The 16,563-nt window shown below is 43.7% G+C and overlaps 1 pseudogene; it reads left to right on the forward strand.

Moving 5' to 3' along the window:
* Positions 1-536: 536 nt before the first annotated feature.
* Positions 537-3,134, forward strand: LOC103736418 (annotated as a pseudogene).
* Positions 3,135-16,563: the final 13,429 nt, after the last annotated feature.

The raw sequence follows: 16,563 nt of genomic DNA on the forward strand, positions 1-16,563 counted from the left end.
GGGAGAGAAAGAGAAAGGAGGCAGAAGAAAAAAACCAAAGACAGAGAGAGAGAGGAGAGAGAGAGAGAGAGAGAGAGAGAGAGAGAAAGCCAATGAGATGGCTCAGCATGAAAGTACTTGGTGTACAAGCTTGTGATAATAAATTTGATCACTGGAACCCATGTAAGGGTAGAAGGAGAGAACTGAATTCACAGAATTGTACATGCATGCTGTATTATGTACCTGTTCCCACACCCCCCAACATATACCCACAATGATGATGATGATACTAATACTAATAAAATATAATTTTAAAGAAAGTAAAGAAAAAGGATAAGAAAGGAAAGAAAAATAATTATTTTATGCTTGTTGATCTTGTACCTGATAATCTTGCCAAACTCACTTATCAGTTCTGGGAAATTTTAGCAGATTCCTTGGGACATTCTACATTGGCAATCATATAATGTGCAACAATGGGAAGTTTTATTTCTTCCTTCTAAAATGTTTCATCTTATTTCCTTTTTTTGATTTTCTGTCAGGCCAGGCCTTCTCCTACTATGTCGAATGGTGACAGTGAGAAGGAACCTCTTTGTTTTGTTTCTGATCTTAGCAGAAAACCACTGTCTTGAAGTAGATGGGTAGTAACGTGTGCCTTCCAGATGGAAGCTTTGGAGACGATAAGAGTTTTCTCCAGCCTCCTTCCTGTCTTGGCAATCATAGAAGCATGGGAAAGGGGCTTCCTTAGCTGTATGCCCATGTGTAGAAACCAAAAGGCAGAGAAACCACAGCCCCCACCCAACCCTACCTTCCAGCTGACTCATAGTAGTTACTGTTATGGTTTGAATCTGAAATTTCCCCTATAGACTCATATGTTTGATTCTTGGTCCCCAGATGATGGTATCATTTTGGGGTGATTTTAGAACCTTTGGAACTGTGGCCTAGCTAGCAGGAGTTGCTGGGGACAGGCCTTGAAGGTCATTAATTTGCCCCTGGTTCCTGTCTGCTTCCTGATTGATTAAGAGTCAAATAAGCTGCATTGCAAACACCTGTCACCACAGTCTGAGCTGCTCCCACAGTGAGGGACCGATATTCCATGAAACTGTGAGCCAAAATAAATGCTTCCTCCCTTAAGTTGCTTCTGTCAAGTATTTTGTCACAGCAGTAAGAAAAGGAACCAATACTGTTTTATAATAGGTACAAGAAATAAATCTTTGTCACTCTCTGCCTCTGACTGTGGGAAAAGGACAGTTAGGAAAGCATTGTCTTTCACTATTAAATATGATGTAAACTGTTGGTTTTCCATAAATGCACTTTATCAAGTTGAAAAAAAATCTACTTTTCTTGAATTTCTGAACTTTTATTATAAATGGATTTGGGGCCTTGTCAAGTCTATTTTCTTCAGGTATGATTTTTCTTCTCTAGCCTCTTAATATGCTAGATTGTGATCCATACACTGAGTCTTTTTTGAGGAATTTGTTACTTCATCTAAACTGTTCAATTTATGTGTATCAGGGATGGAGAGATGGCTCATGGATTAAGAGCACTGGCTGCTCTTGCAGAGGAGCTGGGTTCAGTTCCCAGCATCCACATCAGGACTAACAGCCATTCCTAACTCCAGTTCCAGGGGATCTGACACACTCTTCTGACCTCCGAGAGCACTGAACAACACGGGTGCACTTACATACATCAGGCAATACACTCATACACATAAAAAATAAAAGTAATAAATAAAATATATATTAAATTTATGTGTATAATTTTGTGTTAGTTACTCCCCTGGGAGAAGGGTGTCTGGGCATGCCCAAGGGCGTTATCTTGATTTGATTGAGATGAGAAGATCCATCCCTGTGGGTGGCTCCATTCCTTGGGCTAAGATCTTAGGTTCTATAAAAAGGGGAAAGAGAGCTGAGCATATGCATTCGCTTCTCTCTGCTTCTTGACTGTGGATGTGATGTGATCAGGTACTCAGTCTCCTGCTGCTGTAAGTCCCACCATGATAGACTCTAACCTTGGACTGTGTACCAGAATAACCCTTTTTCTTCCTTAAGTTACTTTATTTTATTTATTTAATTTTTTTAAAGATAAGGTTTCGGGTGCGCCCGGCTCCAGCTGCTGCTCTCCCCGATACCTCAAGCCTCCGACCAGCAGCAGCTGCAGGTGTTGCCCTGGAAGCAACTGAGCCTGGTGGACAAGGAGAACATGCCCCCTTCCCTCAGCTGGACGGCGTCCAGGCCAGCGAGGCGGCCAGGGAGCGCTTCCAGGACCCCGCAGAGCTGGAAAGTAAAGTACCTGCCCCTAGCGTGGAGGAAGGATACTATTGAAAGAGAACCCTGGGGCTTCGTCAAGAGAGGCCGGAAGAGAGAGATTTTATATCCCATGTTCTGGCTTTCTTTGCAGCGAGTGATGGCATAGTAAATGAAAACTTGGTGGAGTGATTCAGCCAAGAATTTTAAATTACGGAAGCCCGCTGTTTCTATGGCCTCCAACTTGCCTTGGAAAACTTTTATACGTTCCGAAACGTACAGTCTTCTTATTGACACATTAAAGATTCCAAAGAAAGGGAATTTCTCTTTAATGTCATTGAAACGATGCCTTGTGTGAAGAAGGCTGACTGGGCCTTGCGTTGGGACAAGAAGCTGCATATGGAGAACGTGTTGCAGCTTTTGCATTGTGGAAGGAATCTTCTTTTCTGGTTCTTTTGCATCAATATTCTGGCTCAAGAAATGAGGACTGATGCCCGGCCTCACATTTTCCAATGAACTTATCAGCAGAGATGAGGGTTTGCACTGTGACTTTGCCTGTCTGATGTTCAAGCACCTGGTACACAAACCATCAGAGCAGAGAGTAAAGGAAACCATTATCAAGGCTGTGAGGATAGGGCAGGAGCTCCTCATGGAGGCTTTGCCTGTGAAACTCATTGGGATGAACTGCACTTTAATGACGTGGTGGCCACACTGAATTTGTGGCAGACAGGCTTATGCTCGAGCTGGGCTTTAACAGGATTTTCAGAGTAGAAAATCCATTTGACTTCATGGAAAATATTTCACTGGAAGGGAAGACCAACTTCTTTGAAAAGAGAGTAGGTGAATATCAAGAGGATAGGAGTGATGTCAAGTCCGACAGAGAATTCTTTCACCTTGGATGCCAACTTCTAAGTAAATTGAACATGACCTCTCACTTTGCTGATTTGTCTCCCCTTATCATTACAAAAAAGGTCAGCAAAAATGAATCAGCTGGCTACACCATATATTGACATTAACTTCATCGATAGGCACCTGTAAAACTGTGTAGCTACCTCAAAATCAGTCCTGTTAATACTGAGTGCCGATGAGAAAGAAAAAGGATATTTACAACAAAACTACTTGGTTTCTTAAGGAAGAGCTTGGCCTGTTGACTTGCAAGTAGGTGGGCCAGCTATGACGTTCTAATAGCACATGGCAGCTGTCCAGGCTCTACTGTGAGGCAACCCTCAAGTGAGCAGGATTAAACATCAGTTATTACCACAAGGCAGTTTAAAGATGTCAGCCTTGCTCGCTGCTTCCTGAAAATGCTATAGTTTACCTAAGTAGTTTGTAAATAAAACTGGCATTTTGCAGACACTGTTAAAGAAAAAAAAAAACCAAAAAACATAAGGTCTCATTATGAAGCCCTGACTGGCCTAAAACTCACTATGTAGACCAGCTGACCTTGGATTCTCAGAGATCCATCTGCCTCTGCCTCCCAAGAGCTGGGATTAAAGGTGTGCACCACCATACCTGGCTCCTTAAGTTGCTTTCATCAGGGTATTTTATCTTAGCAGCAGGAAAAGTAACTAGGACAAGTTTGTAGAAGCCACTTACTTTCTTTTTTAATGTCTGAGGGCTGTATTGATAATAACTAGTAATGTATATTTTCTGCTTTTTCTTTGAAAGTCTTGAAAAAATAAACTGTTTTTCTCTATTGTTTTCTTGTCTTCAATTTCACTGACTTCCACTTTTTACTATTTCATGATGTCTGCTATATTTGAATTTATTTTCCATTCTCTCTTGGGTCTCATGTAGCTAGTTTGACCCTTAAACTCACTGTGTAGAAAAGGATGGCCTTGAATCCAATCCTCCTGCCTCTACCTCCTGATTGGTGAGATTACAGGTTTTTGTAGAGCTCTGTCCTCTGAGCCTGACAGCCATCATTTTCATAAGAGCATCTGTAACTACTTGCAAGAGATCCCTAAGATCCAGCCTGTTGACTGTTGACATTCCATTATTGAAGGATTGGGTGAGGAGGGTCACTGGACTCAAACCTGAGCTCCATCTACCAGCATGCTGTATGTAGCTCTGCCCTACTGTGAAATGTTAACATAAGTGGGGGATTCTAACGATATAGCTGTGTGGAAGTTTCCATCCATGCTGGGATGAGACCTTCTGTGGCTGTTAAGGGATCACCCATACTCCTATAAGTAAGCCCAATAAACTCATTGATTCTCTAAGCTGGACTTTGGTGGAGTTATACTTTAGGTTGTTGTTGGTGCCATATAGGGAGGGGGTAGACATTTGTTTATGTCTCCCTAGGGAAAGTGTTCCTATAACACTTATAAGTGCCATGCCCAGGTTGCTCTTCTTTCTTGATGTAGGAATAGATAATTGATGTAAGACTTTCCTTTGATGTAAGGATTTAGCGGTGCAAATACTAGCACTGCTTCAGTGCGCCCTGCAGAGTTTGCTTTCTCTATTTTATTACCATTTGGCTCACGTTGACTTCTGATTTCCTTAGTGTCTCCTCCTTGATCCCTGGATTACTTTGTCATGTATTGTTTGATTTCTAAGTGTTCAAAGATTTTCCTGTTACATTTTTGTTGTTGTTACTGGTTTTTCTGTGGTCAGAGAACACAATGTAATTCAGTTCTTTCAAATTCGATGAAGTTTATTTCATGGTCTGAATATGCTTTGTTTTGGCATGTGTTCCCTGGGTGCCAGAAGACAGTGTGCACTCTGCTCTTTTTGGTTATAGTTTCATATAAATATCAACTGAATTCTGTTGTTTGATCATACTGTTCTATTTTCTTCCTGATATTTTGCATATGTATGTGTTGTATGCATGCATGTGTATATGTGTTTGCATGTGTTTGGGCACATGTGTGCATGTGTATGGAGGACAGAGGTTGAGATTGGATGTCTTCCTCAATCACTTTCCACCTTCTATATTGAGGCAGGGTCTCTAGAACTCACTGATTTGGCTAGTCTAGCTAGCTAGATTGCTATGAGGGTCTTCTGTTTCTGCTTCCTAAGTCCTCCCATTACACTAGGCCAGCATTTATATGGGTACTGGGAATCTGAACTTGGGTAATGCTTGTGAGGCACTGAGTCACCTCCCTCCCATTGTGGAGCATTGAGTCACCAACCCAGCCTCCCCCACTTGTTGATTTTCTGTCTATATAGTCTGTTGTTTAAAGAGAGATGTCAAAGTCTCCAACTACAGTGGCATGTTCCTTTTTTAAAAAAATTATTTTTATTTTATATGTAATAAAATAAAACTGCATGTGTGCAAGTGTACCCATGTCATGCAATGCTAGTGGAGGTCAGAAGAGGGCATTGGATCCCCTGGAACTGGAGTTATGGATGATTTGTTAGCTGCTCTGTGGGTGCTGGGAACCAAATCTGGGTCCTCTGTAAGAGCATCCAGTGCTCTTAACTGCTGAGCTATCTAGCCTCTGGTCTGGATTTTTGAGGCAGGGTCTTTCCATATAGCCCAGGCTGGCCCTGGAACTCATGTAGTCCAGGTTGACCTTGAATTCACAATCGTCCCACTCTACCTACTGAATGTTGGGGTAATAGGCATGAACCACTATACCTAATTCTAGTTTTGTTTTGTTTTTGAGACAGGGGTCTGCTAGATAGCACAGGCTGGTTTCTAATAAATAATCTTCCACCTCAGCCTCCTGATTACTAGAATTATAGGTAGGTACTACCATGCCTGACTTGGGAGGAAAGGAGTCTATTGTTTATTCAATGATCCCAAGTATCTAATAAAAGGTCTTGTCTATAACAGGTGTTCAATAAACACTGGCTGAATAAGTGAAGGGCTTCAGTGGGTTGAGTGGGACAGCCTGAGGTTAGGGGAACAGGAAGAAACCTGGTTGAGTTAGGTAAAGGTGTTGTACTCCTCGCAACCCAAGTATCCTTTTATAGACCAAGATAGCAGCCCTTGGCTGAGATCTTCAAAGCAAGCTCTCAGGCAGCCGGAATCTGGCTTGCCTTCTCTGACAGGGAATGTTGTGTAGGTTCCTGGCCCTGGGCTCAAAACTGCCCCTTGTGGCAAATTGCAACCTCTGCATCTTCCTGTTGTGACATCCTCTTGGGCTCAACTAGGCCACAATCACACATCGCAGCCCAGGATCCCAGGTGGTGAGGGAACAGGCCTGAGGATTCACATCACCGTCTGTTTCACCCTTGCCCTTTTTCCCTATGTCTTCATCAAGGAGAGAACCTGTTCTAGTTTGCCTTCAATTGCTGTGACAAAACACTCTGACCACTGCCAACTTGGGGAGGAAAGAATTTATCTTACATCTCCTGGGTCACAGTTCATCAGGGAGCCCAAGGTAGGAACTCAGGGCAGAAACTTGGAGGCAGGAGCTGGAGCACAGGCCATGGAGGAATGCTGCTTACTGGCTTGTTCCCCAGCCCTGCTCAGCCTGCTTTCTTATATAATACAGAACAACCTACCCAGGGGTGGAAACACCCACAGTGGACTGGACCCTCCCACATCTTCAACAATCAAGAAAATGCCCCACAGACATAGCCACAGGCCAGTCCACTGGAGAAAATTCCTCAATTGAGACTCCCTCTACCCAGGTGTGTCAAGTTGACAACCAAAGCTATCCAGCACAGGGCCTGAGCTGGGTCTCCCTCCAGCTCCCTGCTCTCCAAGGCTGCTTCTGTGCAGGACAGACTCCAAGAGCATCAGTCATGCCATATCCTCCCTCAGGCTGTCTTGACCTCACTCCCTCGCCTCTTCCATCCGGGATGCTCTTTATCAGCTTGTAGATCTTGTCATGGCGTCTCCCACCAGCCACCTGCCTGTTTCAAGTTTGAACTCATTTGATTCTCAAGGCCTGTGCCTGCAGTTCCACATATGCCCTTGAAAAGGGAGGGGCCCTTGCTTCCCTCCTTCCACAAAGCCCTGGATCTTTCAGCAAGGCTTCCTCAGGATAGCCCTTTGGATAGCATTAGGGCACCTGTAGATGTGCTAGCTTACACTTCTAGGGCAGCTGTTATGAATAGAGAAGACTCAGGCTCTGGTCACAGGCATTTCATGTTGCAGGCCAGTGATGAGGATTTTTTTGCCAACAGAATCTGGTATAGTGTGACAAAGTCCATGGTATGTTGTCTCCAAGGCAGGAGCACCTGGGCAGATGGGGTACATGGGGATGGAGAGAGACCACCGCTTTCATTTCAGGATAAGGAGCATTCCCAGGTAGCTGGGCTGCAGGCCAGCTCTTCATGCTTGTGCTATGTAGAACAGGCCTATGCACATGGTCTGAAGCCCCTGCCTCCTCTGTCCAAGAAAGAAGTGGAGCAGCCCTTAGGGAGGCACCCTCTTCTTCCTCCCCCGTCTGCCCCTCCTTCTCTCTGTGTCTCCCTTGTGATCCATATGTAAGCTTTGCTGAGTACTAGACCCCTGTTTTGACTCTGGGAAGGAGTGGTTCTTAACAGAAAGAGAAAATACTATTTTCTGAGGTATCTTTATTTACAGGAAGAAAATCAGAGGTCCTAGGTCAGTCCTCATCTCTGACCTTCATAGTCTGGTGGTTAGAAATGGTTTCTGATTTTAGGAGACTCATGCAGGTTGAACCTTGGCTTAGAGGCAGCACTCCAGTGTCCAGCACTGCATATAGATGGTGTGTTGGTGACTTTTGCACAGCTGTGACCAAAATGCCCAAGAGAACGTCTTGAGGGAGGAAAGGTTTATCTTGGCTCACAGTTTCAGAGGGTACTTGGCAGACCATCATGACAGATTAATGCCGAAATGTAGCAGAGCACCTTCTTCACATCACGGTGTTCAGGAAGTATAGAAAGAGGTGGGAAGGGGAGCCTGGGGAAAATGCAGACATGCTCGTACTTCCTCCAGTTAGGTAGGCCTCACCTCCCCAACCTTCCAGATCTCCCCAACCCAGCTGGGGATTGATCAAATTTTGAATACATGAGCCCGTGAGGGACATTTCACATTCAAACCATAACAGATGGAGAGGAACTGGGGGATCCTGTTAGAGGAAAGTCTGTGAGTCACACAGGCTCAAAAGGGTATGAGAGTGGGCACAAAGGAGTGTGGGATCCCTCACCTGCTCTGTGCTAGGACCTGGTGTCTTCTAACTGGGGTTAAGGGTTAGGATCACTTCTGAGACTGGGCATCCAAGCTCTGTAGGTCCAGCATTCACCCAGTCAGAGGGCCCAATCAGAGAAAATCCCAAAGACCCCAGGAATTGGGTGGGGCTCATGCTGGTATAGGACTCTAGGGGGAAAAAAAGCAGACTTCTGAGGCATAAGAAGCCCAGAAGTTAGCCTATGGGACAGTTGGAAATGCCTAAGAGAGAGCAGTGAACAGGCAGAGCAAGGGTACTACAGCTAGCTTTGGGATAGGGAAGGATAATCTTGCTGGCAGAGAACAGCAAGACTTCTAGGTAGTGAAGGACTCTTCAAAGTCAAGGGCTATTGGCTTGGTTAGGATGGTCATGTTGCTGGAATGTGAACCCATATTGCTTGATATGCTACCAAAAACTGAGTAGATAGAACTTGATGGGAAGATGGAGGAGACTATTCTGTATCAAAATTGAGGAAGATGGAGACCATTCTGTATCCAAGCTCTGTCTTCAAAGGTTAGAGAGATGAAGGCTTTTTTGGGACACACGGGTGGTAGTGGGACAGTGGGAGGAAATCCTCAGGCTGGCCATCTCCTCTCCCTCTCCCTAGGACCTTTTCTAGAGGCCAGAGCTCCTGGAGCAGCGTCTATGTTTCTTTTTACTTATGTAGGCCATTGTTGCTTGGTTGCCCATCACCCTGGAACTAATTTCTCCTTCTGCTTTCTCACCTCCTAGAAATCTTTTTGCTAAAATAAACCCTGATTACTTATTCTCTTAAAAAAACAAAAAATTGTTTATTTAAAGACTTTAAACTTGTCCCGGAATCAATGAAGCAAAAATCATGGCAATATTCTTTTGTTTACAATCCCTGTTGTAAAAACAAACAAATGAACAATTGTGTACCAAAAATGGTTTGGGACATGAGATAAAACTATATGAATTCAAAACTTATAGACAAGTGTTACCTTATCATATTCTTGATTAACATTTCTTTTTAATTAAGCCATGAACATGAGGAGAGGAAGGGGATTTTAGAGACCATCAGATGATAAAGATGGATTGTTAAACATCATAGGAACAGGGTGTCATGGTGCTCACCTTTAATGCTAGCACTTGGGAGGCACGGGTAGGTGGCTCTCTGTGAGATTTTGTCCCCAAAACAAACAAACAAACAAACAAACAAACAAACAAACAAACAGGACTATCAAAATGTTTGGCAGCTGGGGAGCTGGCTTAGAGGTTAAGAGCACTGGCTGCTCTTACAGAGGACCCAGGTTTGGTTCCCAGCACCTACATGGTGGCTAACAACTGTCTGAAACTTCAGTTCCAGGGGATCTGATACCCTTTTCTGGCCTCTGTGGCATTGCATGCACGTGGTACACTTACATAATGAAGGCAAAACACTCATACATATAATTCTTTTTAAGATTAGGGGAAGGACTAGGAGGGAAGGTAAAGTATCTACAAAGCCACATTGCAAAGGGAAGGGAAGAAAACTGGTGCCATTTTTGCCATCAACCTAACACAGCAGCCTTCTGAAATGCAGAAACTTGGGTGCTATCCCAACAATTCCTTTCCTTGGAGAACTGACCTGGCCTGGGAAGTCTGCTTTGCCTCATATAGATAAAAATATACCCTCTGCTTCTTCAATATCACCAAGCCAATTTAGTGTCACCACAAAACTCCACGCAACTTCCCCCACCCTCCACCAGCTGTCACCGCTTTGTTCACAGTGATCCACAGGATCTGTCAATCTGGCCTACTCACATCTAGGCAGCAGTGCTCTAACTTGGGGGCCGCTTAGGTCCTATCAAGACCCCTTCACACATGCTGCATTAGCTCACTGTGCTGAACAGCAGAAAAAGGATATGACAAAGGCAAAAACAGAGTCTACTGAAACCATGTGGATTAGCAAGCAGGATGACGAGGCAACTAGACCTAGAAATCACATAGGGCCCAGTGATAGCTGAGTTTACAGTCAGGCCCATCAGTAAAGCTATGCTACTGGAGTAGATGAGGGGAGGGGAAGACTGGGTGCCACAGCCACCTATGTTGCTTGGATTAGAGGGAAGACGGCATTGCTCCTGCTTCCTTGCATAATTCACTGCATATTCTAACATCTGAGTGGGAGCCACGACATGGCTAAGCACCTAGTTTTAGAAATGAAAATGAAAAATACCTCATTTAATTTCTGGGCTGATTCAGTCAGAGGGTGATTCTTAGGAGGGGGAAGATGCTAATATTCAGAGATCCTCAACCTTTTCTGTGCTTTGCAGACCCCCAAGGCCACTGCCCCTGCGGGCAGGGATGTTTTCTACCCCTGTGGTACTGAGGTTGAATACAACATCTCCTACATGCTAGGCAAGCATGCTACACTGAGCCACACCCCTTTCCCTTTTCTATTTTTGATTCTGAGACAGGATCTTACTAAGCTGTCCAGCTGGGTTTGAACTTACTATCCTCCTGCTTCAGCTTCCTGAGTAGCTGGGATTACAGACCTGCACCACCAGCCTGGCTGGGTAGAGATCTTACCTGTTATGGCATTCCCCATGTACCCACATTTGCAGCAAGTTAAATGCAAGTCAAAACTACACTGGGATTTCATCTCACCTCAGAATGGGTATCAGCATCAAAACAAATGACAACAAAATCTGGGAATGATGGGAGTTGGGGAAGTAATTCTTATACATAGTTGATGGGAATGTAAATTAGAACACACATATGGAAACTAGAAGCTCCTCAAAGAATTAAAAACTCACTACATGATCCAGCTCTATCATTTTTGGGTATAAACCCAAAAGAATCAAGAGTCACTTTACAGTAGAGACATCTGCACATCTGTGTTTATTGAGGCACTATTTACAATAGCTAGCTGTAGAATCAGCCTAGGAAATGTGTTATCTATCTATCTATCTATCTATCTATCTATCTATCTATCTATCTATCTATCATCTATCTATGCACAGTAGAATTTTACTCAACCATAAAGGACAAGATACGGCAAGATGGCTCTGCAGGCAAAAATCTGACAACCCGAGTTTGACCCCAGGATCCCACAGTGAAAGGAGAGAAATGACTCCTGAGAGTTGTCCTCTGACCTCTACATGTAAAACATGCCATGTGCAGGTCTATACACATACAATAATAATAAATGAAGTTTTAAAAATGGACAAAATAATATTTTCAGGAAAATGAATGGAACTGGTGATTATCATATTAAGTGAAATAAACAAGATAAGTTGCATGTTTGATCTTACACATGGGAGATTATCAGACATGCAGGAGGAGTGTAAGAGAGGGTAACAGAAGGGGTGAATATGATCAAAGTGGGTTATATGCATGTGCAAAAATGTCACAGTAAACCCACTACTTTGTACAATTAATATAAATTAATTTTAAAAAGAATTATTACACCCAAACCCCTCTTGGTTCAAGAGATGAGGTGATGATGCTGGAACCATTGGTTTCTGCAGAGTCATAAAAGAACAAAGTCTGGGTGTCTAGGGGAAAAGAAATCAGTCAAAACCAGAGCACAGAAGTTACAGGCAAACATCTGTAACATTGGCACTTAGGAGGCTGAGGCAGGAGGAGTCTAAGTTCTAGACCAGCCTAGGCTACATAGCAAGCTTAGGCTGCATCTCAATAACCAAACCAAAACATGACCAAACTCCTCAGAGGAAATAGGAGAAGAGGCCCATGACATGCAAGATTTCCCTGAGTCTGGACAGGAGGACTGGGAGAAGCAGGATTCTTTGCTCCGGGAGCCTCACAGACTGTTCGAGTCGTAGGGACAACACTCTCCCGGGTCTGGGTTCCTTAGGGTGAGCATTCTTTGTTCTCACCCAGGGAAGAGCAGGTGAGAGACAGGAGAGAACAGTATACCGGATATGGGCCTCAAGTGGCGTCTGGCTCAGGTCCCTTTTACGGAACAGTGCCTCACTTTAGCTGCTGTATCTGTGGCTCACAGCCTTCCTGGTTCGGAAATATGCCCTTCGCTCAGTGAGAGCCTGTCTGATAGGATGTGTTCCGCCTAAGCAGCCCACAGCCAATGGCTGACTGCCAGTAAGGCCTGCCCTTACTGCCAGGTGCATCTTGTTCCTGCGGCTACGGCGGGTGTTTGTGGGGTCAGGCTGAGGCTAAAGTCCATTGAAATAGCACTTAGCAGCAGGGTGCTAGAGACTTTGCTCGCCATAGAGATGAAGGCACTGGGAGCAGTTGCATGCTCCTTGGCCCCCCCCTTTCCCTCCACCCCATGCACTCATCCAAGCCCTAAATCTCAGCTCTTCTTTCCACTTCCCGTCCATTTTTGGGAGCCAGGGCCAGCATCACCAGATATGCTCGTTTGCCCCCTAGTGGACCTGCCGAGAAACTTGGAGATTCCCAACAGTTTTCTCCCCCAGCTTGTGACTTTCCCAAAGTGGTGCTCTGGAACTCATGAATAGTGGGAAATAGTGGCAAGCTAGTAATTCACAGCTGGCAGAGGTAGCTTTTCCAAGCGAAGGTTTGTTCAGTTGAGTGGAGGGATGGGCGGTAGTTTTTGAGGGCCAGGCAGGGACACTGGGGTTAAAGGGGTTGGTTATCTGTGATTGATTTCTGTGAAGTCTTGATCAGCGGAGATAATCATCAGACCAATTGTAACCTAGGGGTTAGGGGCGAACTTAAGCGTAATTTCAGATTTGAGAGAACTTTGGGGTCCTAAGTCCACGAATCTTGCTGCCTTTTGAATTGTAACCATATTACCCATCTTATTTTATATTTAAATTAAATTTTAGGTTAACATACACAATAATAGGTTTCTCTATGGCATTTTACTTTGTATCATTATATTTTGTTTCCATTCACTCCCATCCTCCCCTCCCCTCCCCCTTTGGCTGGTTCTCTTCTTTTTCTCAGTCCTCTCTTCTGTTTTCTTATCACATGTATTCGTTAAAATATTGTATTTATTATTTTATTTTTAAGTGTATGAGTGTTTTGCCTGCATGTATGTAAGTGCACCCATGTCGTGCAAAGCCCACAGAGGCTAGAAAAGGGCATTGGAACCCCTGGCATTGGAGTTACAATGGATTGTTAGCCACCATATGAGTGCTGAGAATTGAACCCAGGTCCTCTGGAAGAGCAGCCAGGGCTCTTAATGGCTGAGCCATCTCTCCAGCCCATCACATGTATTCTTTTTTATTTTTATTTATTTATTTTACCCTATTTTATTTATTTTTTATTTAATAACCACATGATTAGAAGAAGCATTTCATTACAGTTACAATGGATTGTTAGCCACCATATGAGTGCTGAGAATTGAACCCAGGTCCTCTGGAAGAGCAGCCAGGGCTCTTAATGGCTGAGCCATCTCTCCAGCCCATCACATGTATTCTTTTTTATTTTTATTTATTTATTTTACCCTATTTTATTTATTTTTTATTTAATAACCACATGATTAGAAGAAGCATTTCATTACAGCTTTAACATATGCCACAGTTGGTTACACTTGGATCCTTGGCATCTGAGTATGGATATAAAATCATCAGGTAGATTTCAATGGTAATGTTTATCACCTCTACTAACTAACAAGAAGTAAATTTTTATACTTTCTCCTCAAATATGTCTTTTTAAAAATTTGTTGATTTTTTTTTGTGTATGTCATACAGAATATCCCAAACAATCTAATTCATCTATACACCCACTTCCCACATGGCACCCTCCCATAGCCTCCCCCCCCTCCACTGTGGCCCATATACTCTGTCATCCCTGTTACTGTCCACTGTGTTGTTGGCGCCCCGAGCCATTCTCCAGTGCTTGTCCATCTGCTGAATCTAGTCAGCCTATCTAGAGATCCTTGTTATAGGAAGATCAGCTGTTACTCATTTGCAGCAATAAGTTGTCAATATTCCTTTAGATAAGATTGGGGTCTGCTGTTCATTTTCCCAGTTCTATGCTGGGTTACTCTCTGGGAGTCTTCTGGGCCAACCTGGCCAGTAACTCAAAGGAAGATATTTCCTGTCTGGCATTGTTTCCTGTTATGTAGCCTTTAGCTATACATATGGACTTAAAAATTTATATTTGTTATAGGTCAGAGTTTGCAAAAAAAAAAAAATCACCAGCACCATTTTAAGAAAAGTAGCAAGGTAAATGTTTATTATTTCAACCAGTCGGGCTGTCTATTTCCAGAGTAGACGCAGCCCTGATGATTGTCGGGCCAGAGTTTTTATAGGATTATAGAAATATTATTCAAACAGGACGCTTGTGAACCAATCAGGTTTGTACAACATAGCAAAACTTTGACTCTATTAATCAGCAACCAATCATTATACAGACAAGTGATACAGGCTTATAACTTGGCAATCACCTTTGTAATTTTAAAATTAGTCAACTTCCTAGCCCTAACGAGTATAGTAAGAAAGCTGAAATCAGCAGTTACCGGGTGGTCAGACAACAACAGGGTGGTCTTATGTTCTGTGTCAAGGTGACCCAAAATAGCAAGCAAGTTACAGAAGTGAAAACAAGCAGTTAGCCAGATGTAAAATGTCTGGAATTAGCACATTCCATGGTTCATGGCTAGGACAATTACCCAAGACCCAAGGTTGCCTCCCTTTTCCTTTTGGTGTGGAGCAAAGTTGCTGCTAAAATGGCTCTGAACAAAATGGGGTAACTTAGGTAAGTTTGCTGAGCCATTTTGTCCTAGTTTGTTCTTCATTGCTGTGACAAAACACTCTGACCACTACCAACTTGGGGAGGAAAGAGTTTATTTATCTTACATCTCCTGGGTCACAGTTCATCAGGGAGCCCAAGGTAGGAACTCAGGGCAGGAACCTGGAGGCAGGAGCTGGAGCACAGGCCATGGAGGAATGCTGCTTACTGGCTTGCTCCCCTGGTCCCTGCTCAGCTTGCTTTTTATGCAACACAGGCCCACCTGCCCAGGGATGGCACCACCTGGAGCACAGGCCATGGAGCAACACTGCTTACTGGCTTGCTCTCCTGGCCCCTGCTCAGCTTGCTTTCTTGGGTGATGGCACCACCCACAGTGGGCTGGGCCCTCCCACATCTCTCATCAAGAAAATGCCCCTCAGACATGGCCACAGGCCAGTCCAATAGAGGAAATTCCCCAATTGAGGCTCCTTCAACCCAGGTGTGTCAAGTTGACATTAAAGCTACCCAGCACGCAGTTCAATATTGACCCCATTAATCTTTGGTTATACTTTCCTTTTGGGTGTTTAAGACCATACAATTGGTCCAGATAAACCAATTTATTTTTACTCTTAAGGTTGTTTGAGGATCTGTTCCTCAGGGGTAACATGGGCTTGGGAGGAGCTCCTGGCTCCTTTCTTTCACTAGTTCCATCTATGTGAAGATAAGTCAAAGGTCCTACTCAATCATGCCTGGCTTTGCTTGGAAGCGTGGAGGAAATGTTTCCTCTGTGTTGACCCTCCTCCTTGTAGGCTGGACACTGGTTCAATTCCATCTTATGGGGTCTCCATGGCTTCCTAGATCAAGAGGGCAGATGACTCACCACAGTTACAGGACATTTTGAGAGATGCTCATAGTCCCCTGGAACTTAGTCGACCTAGGAGAGCAAGGAGCAAAAACTGTCCTTATGTCCCTCTGACCAAATTAGTATAGGCCTCATAGTATGGCTGTTAAACATCCAAGGTTAGTTCCACCAGTCTGGTACTTTTAATTACCATGTGCCATGTAGATAAAGCTTGGGAAAAGACTAAGCGCTCTCAGATAAACCTTGCCTAGACATATATTCTTTGATCTAGTTCTATGTATAATTTGTCAGTAGGTTATTGGACATTATAATATGGTTCCCTCTGGTTTTTTAAAACTAGCTAGGCATTATTTATTTCTCACATTGTCTAACCCTCCACCATGGTTTCCCCATTTAAGGTGCCCCCACTTTTCCCATTTCTCCCTTAATAATACCCTTCTCCTATGGTCCCACCTCTCTTGAGCTCCTTTCCCTTTATCCCCTAGGTTCCTTGTATAACCTTCTCTCCCCCGTCCCCTTAAAATAACCCCATTTTTATCCATATCTCCATTATTAAGACCTGTTTCCTACTGTTCTCTCTTTCAGATTCTTTCTTTTCCTTTTACCTCCCTGTTTCCCTTCCATTATCCTGGTTCCTGTAGTTATGTCTGGATACATACTTATTTATCAGAGTCTGATCCTAGGATCCACATATGAGTGAGAACATATGTCGATTTTTTTTCTGAGATTGTGTTACTTCACTTAGTATAACAGTTTCTAGTTCCATCCA

The sequence above is a fragment of the Nannospalax galili genome, unplaced genomic scaffold (genome assembly GCF_000622305.1).
Source record: "Nannospalax galili isolate Female #2095 unplaced genomic scaffold, S.galili_v1.0 scaffold118, whole genome shotgun sequence".
In the NCBI taxonomy this organism is placed as follows: Eukaryota; Metazoa; Chordata; class Mammalia; order Rodentia; family Spalacidae; genus Nannospalax; species Nannospalax galili.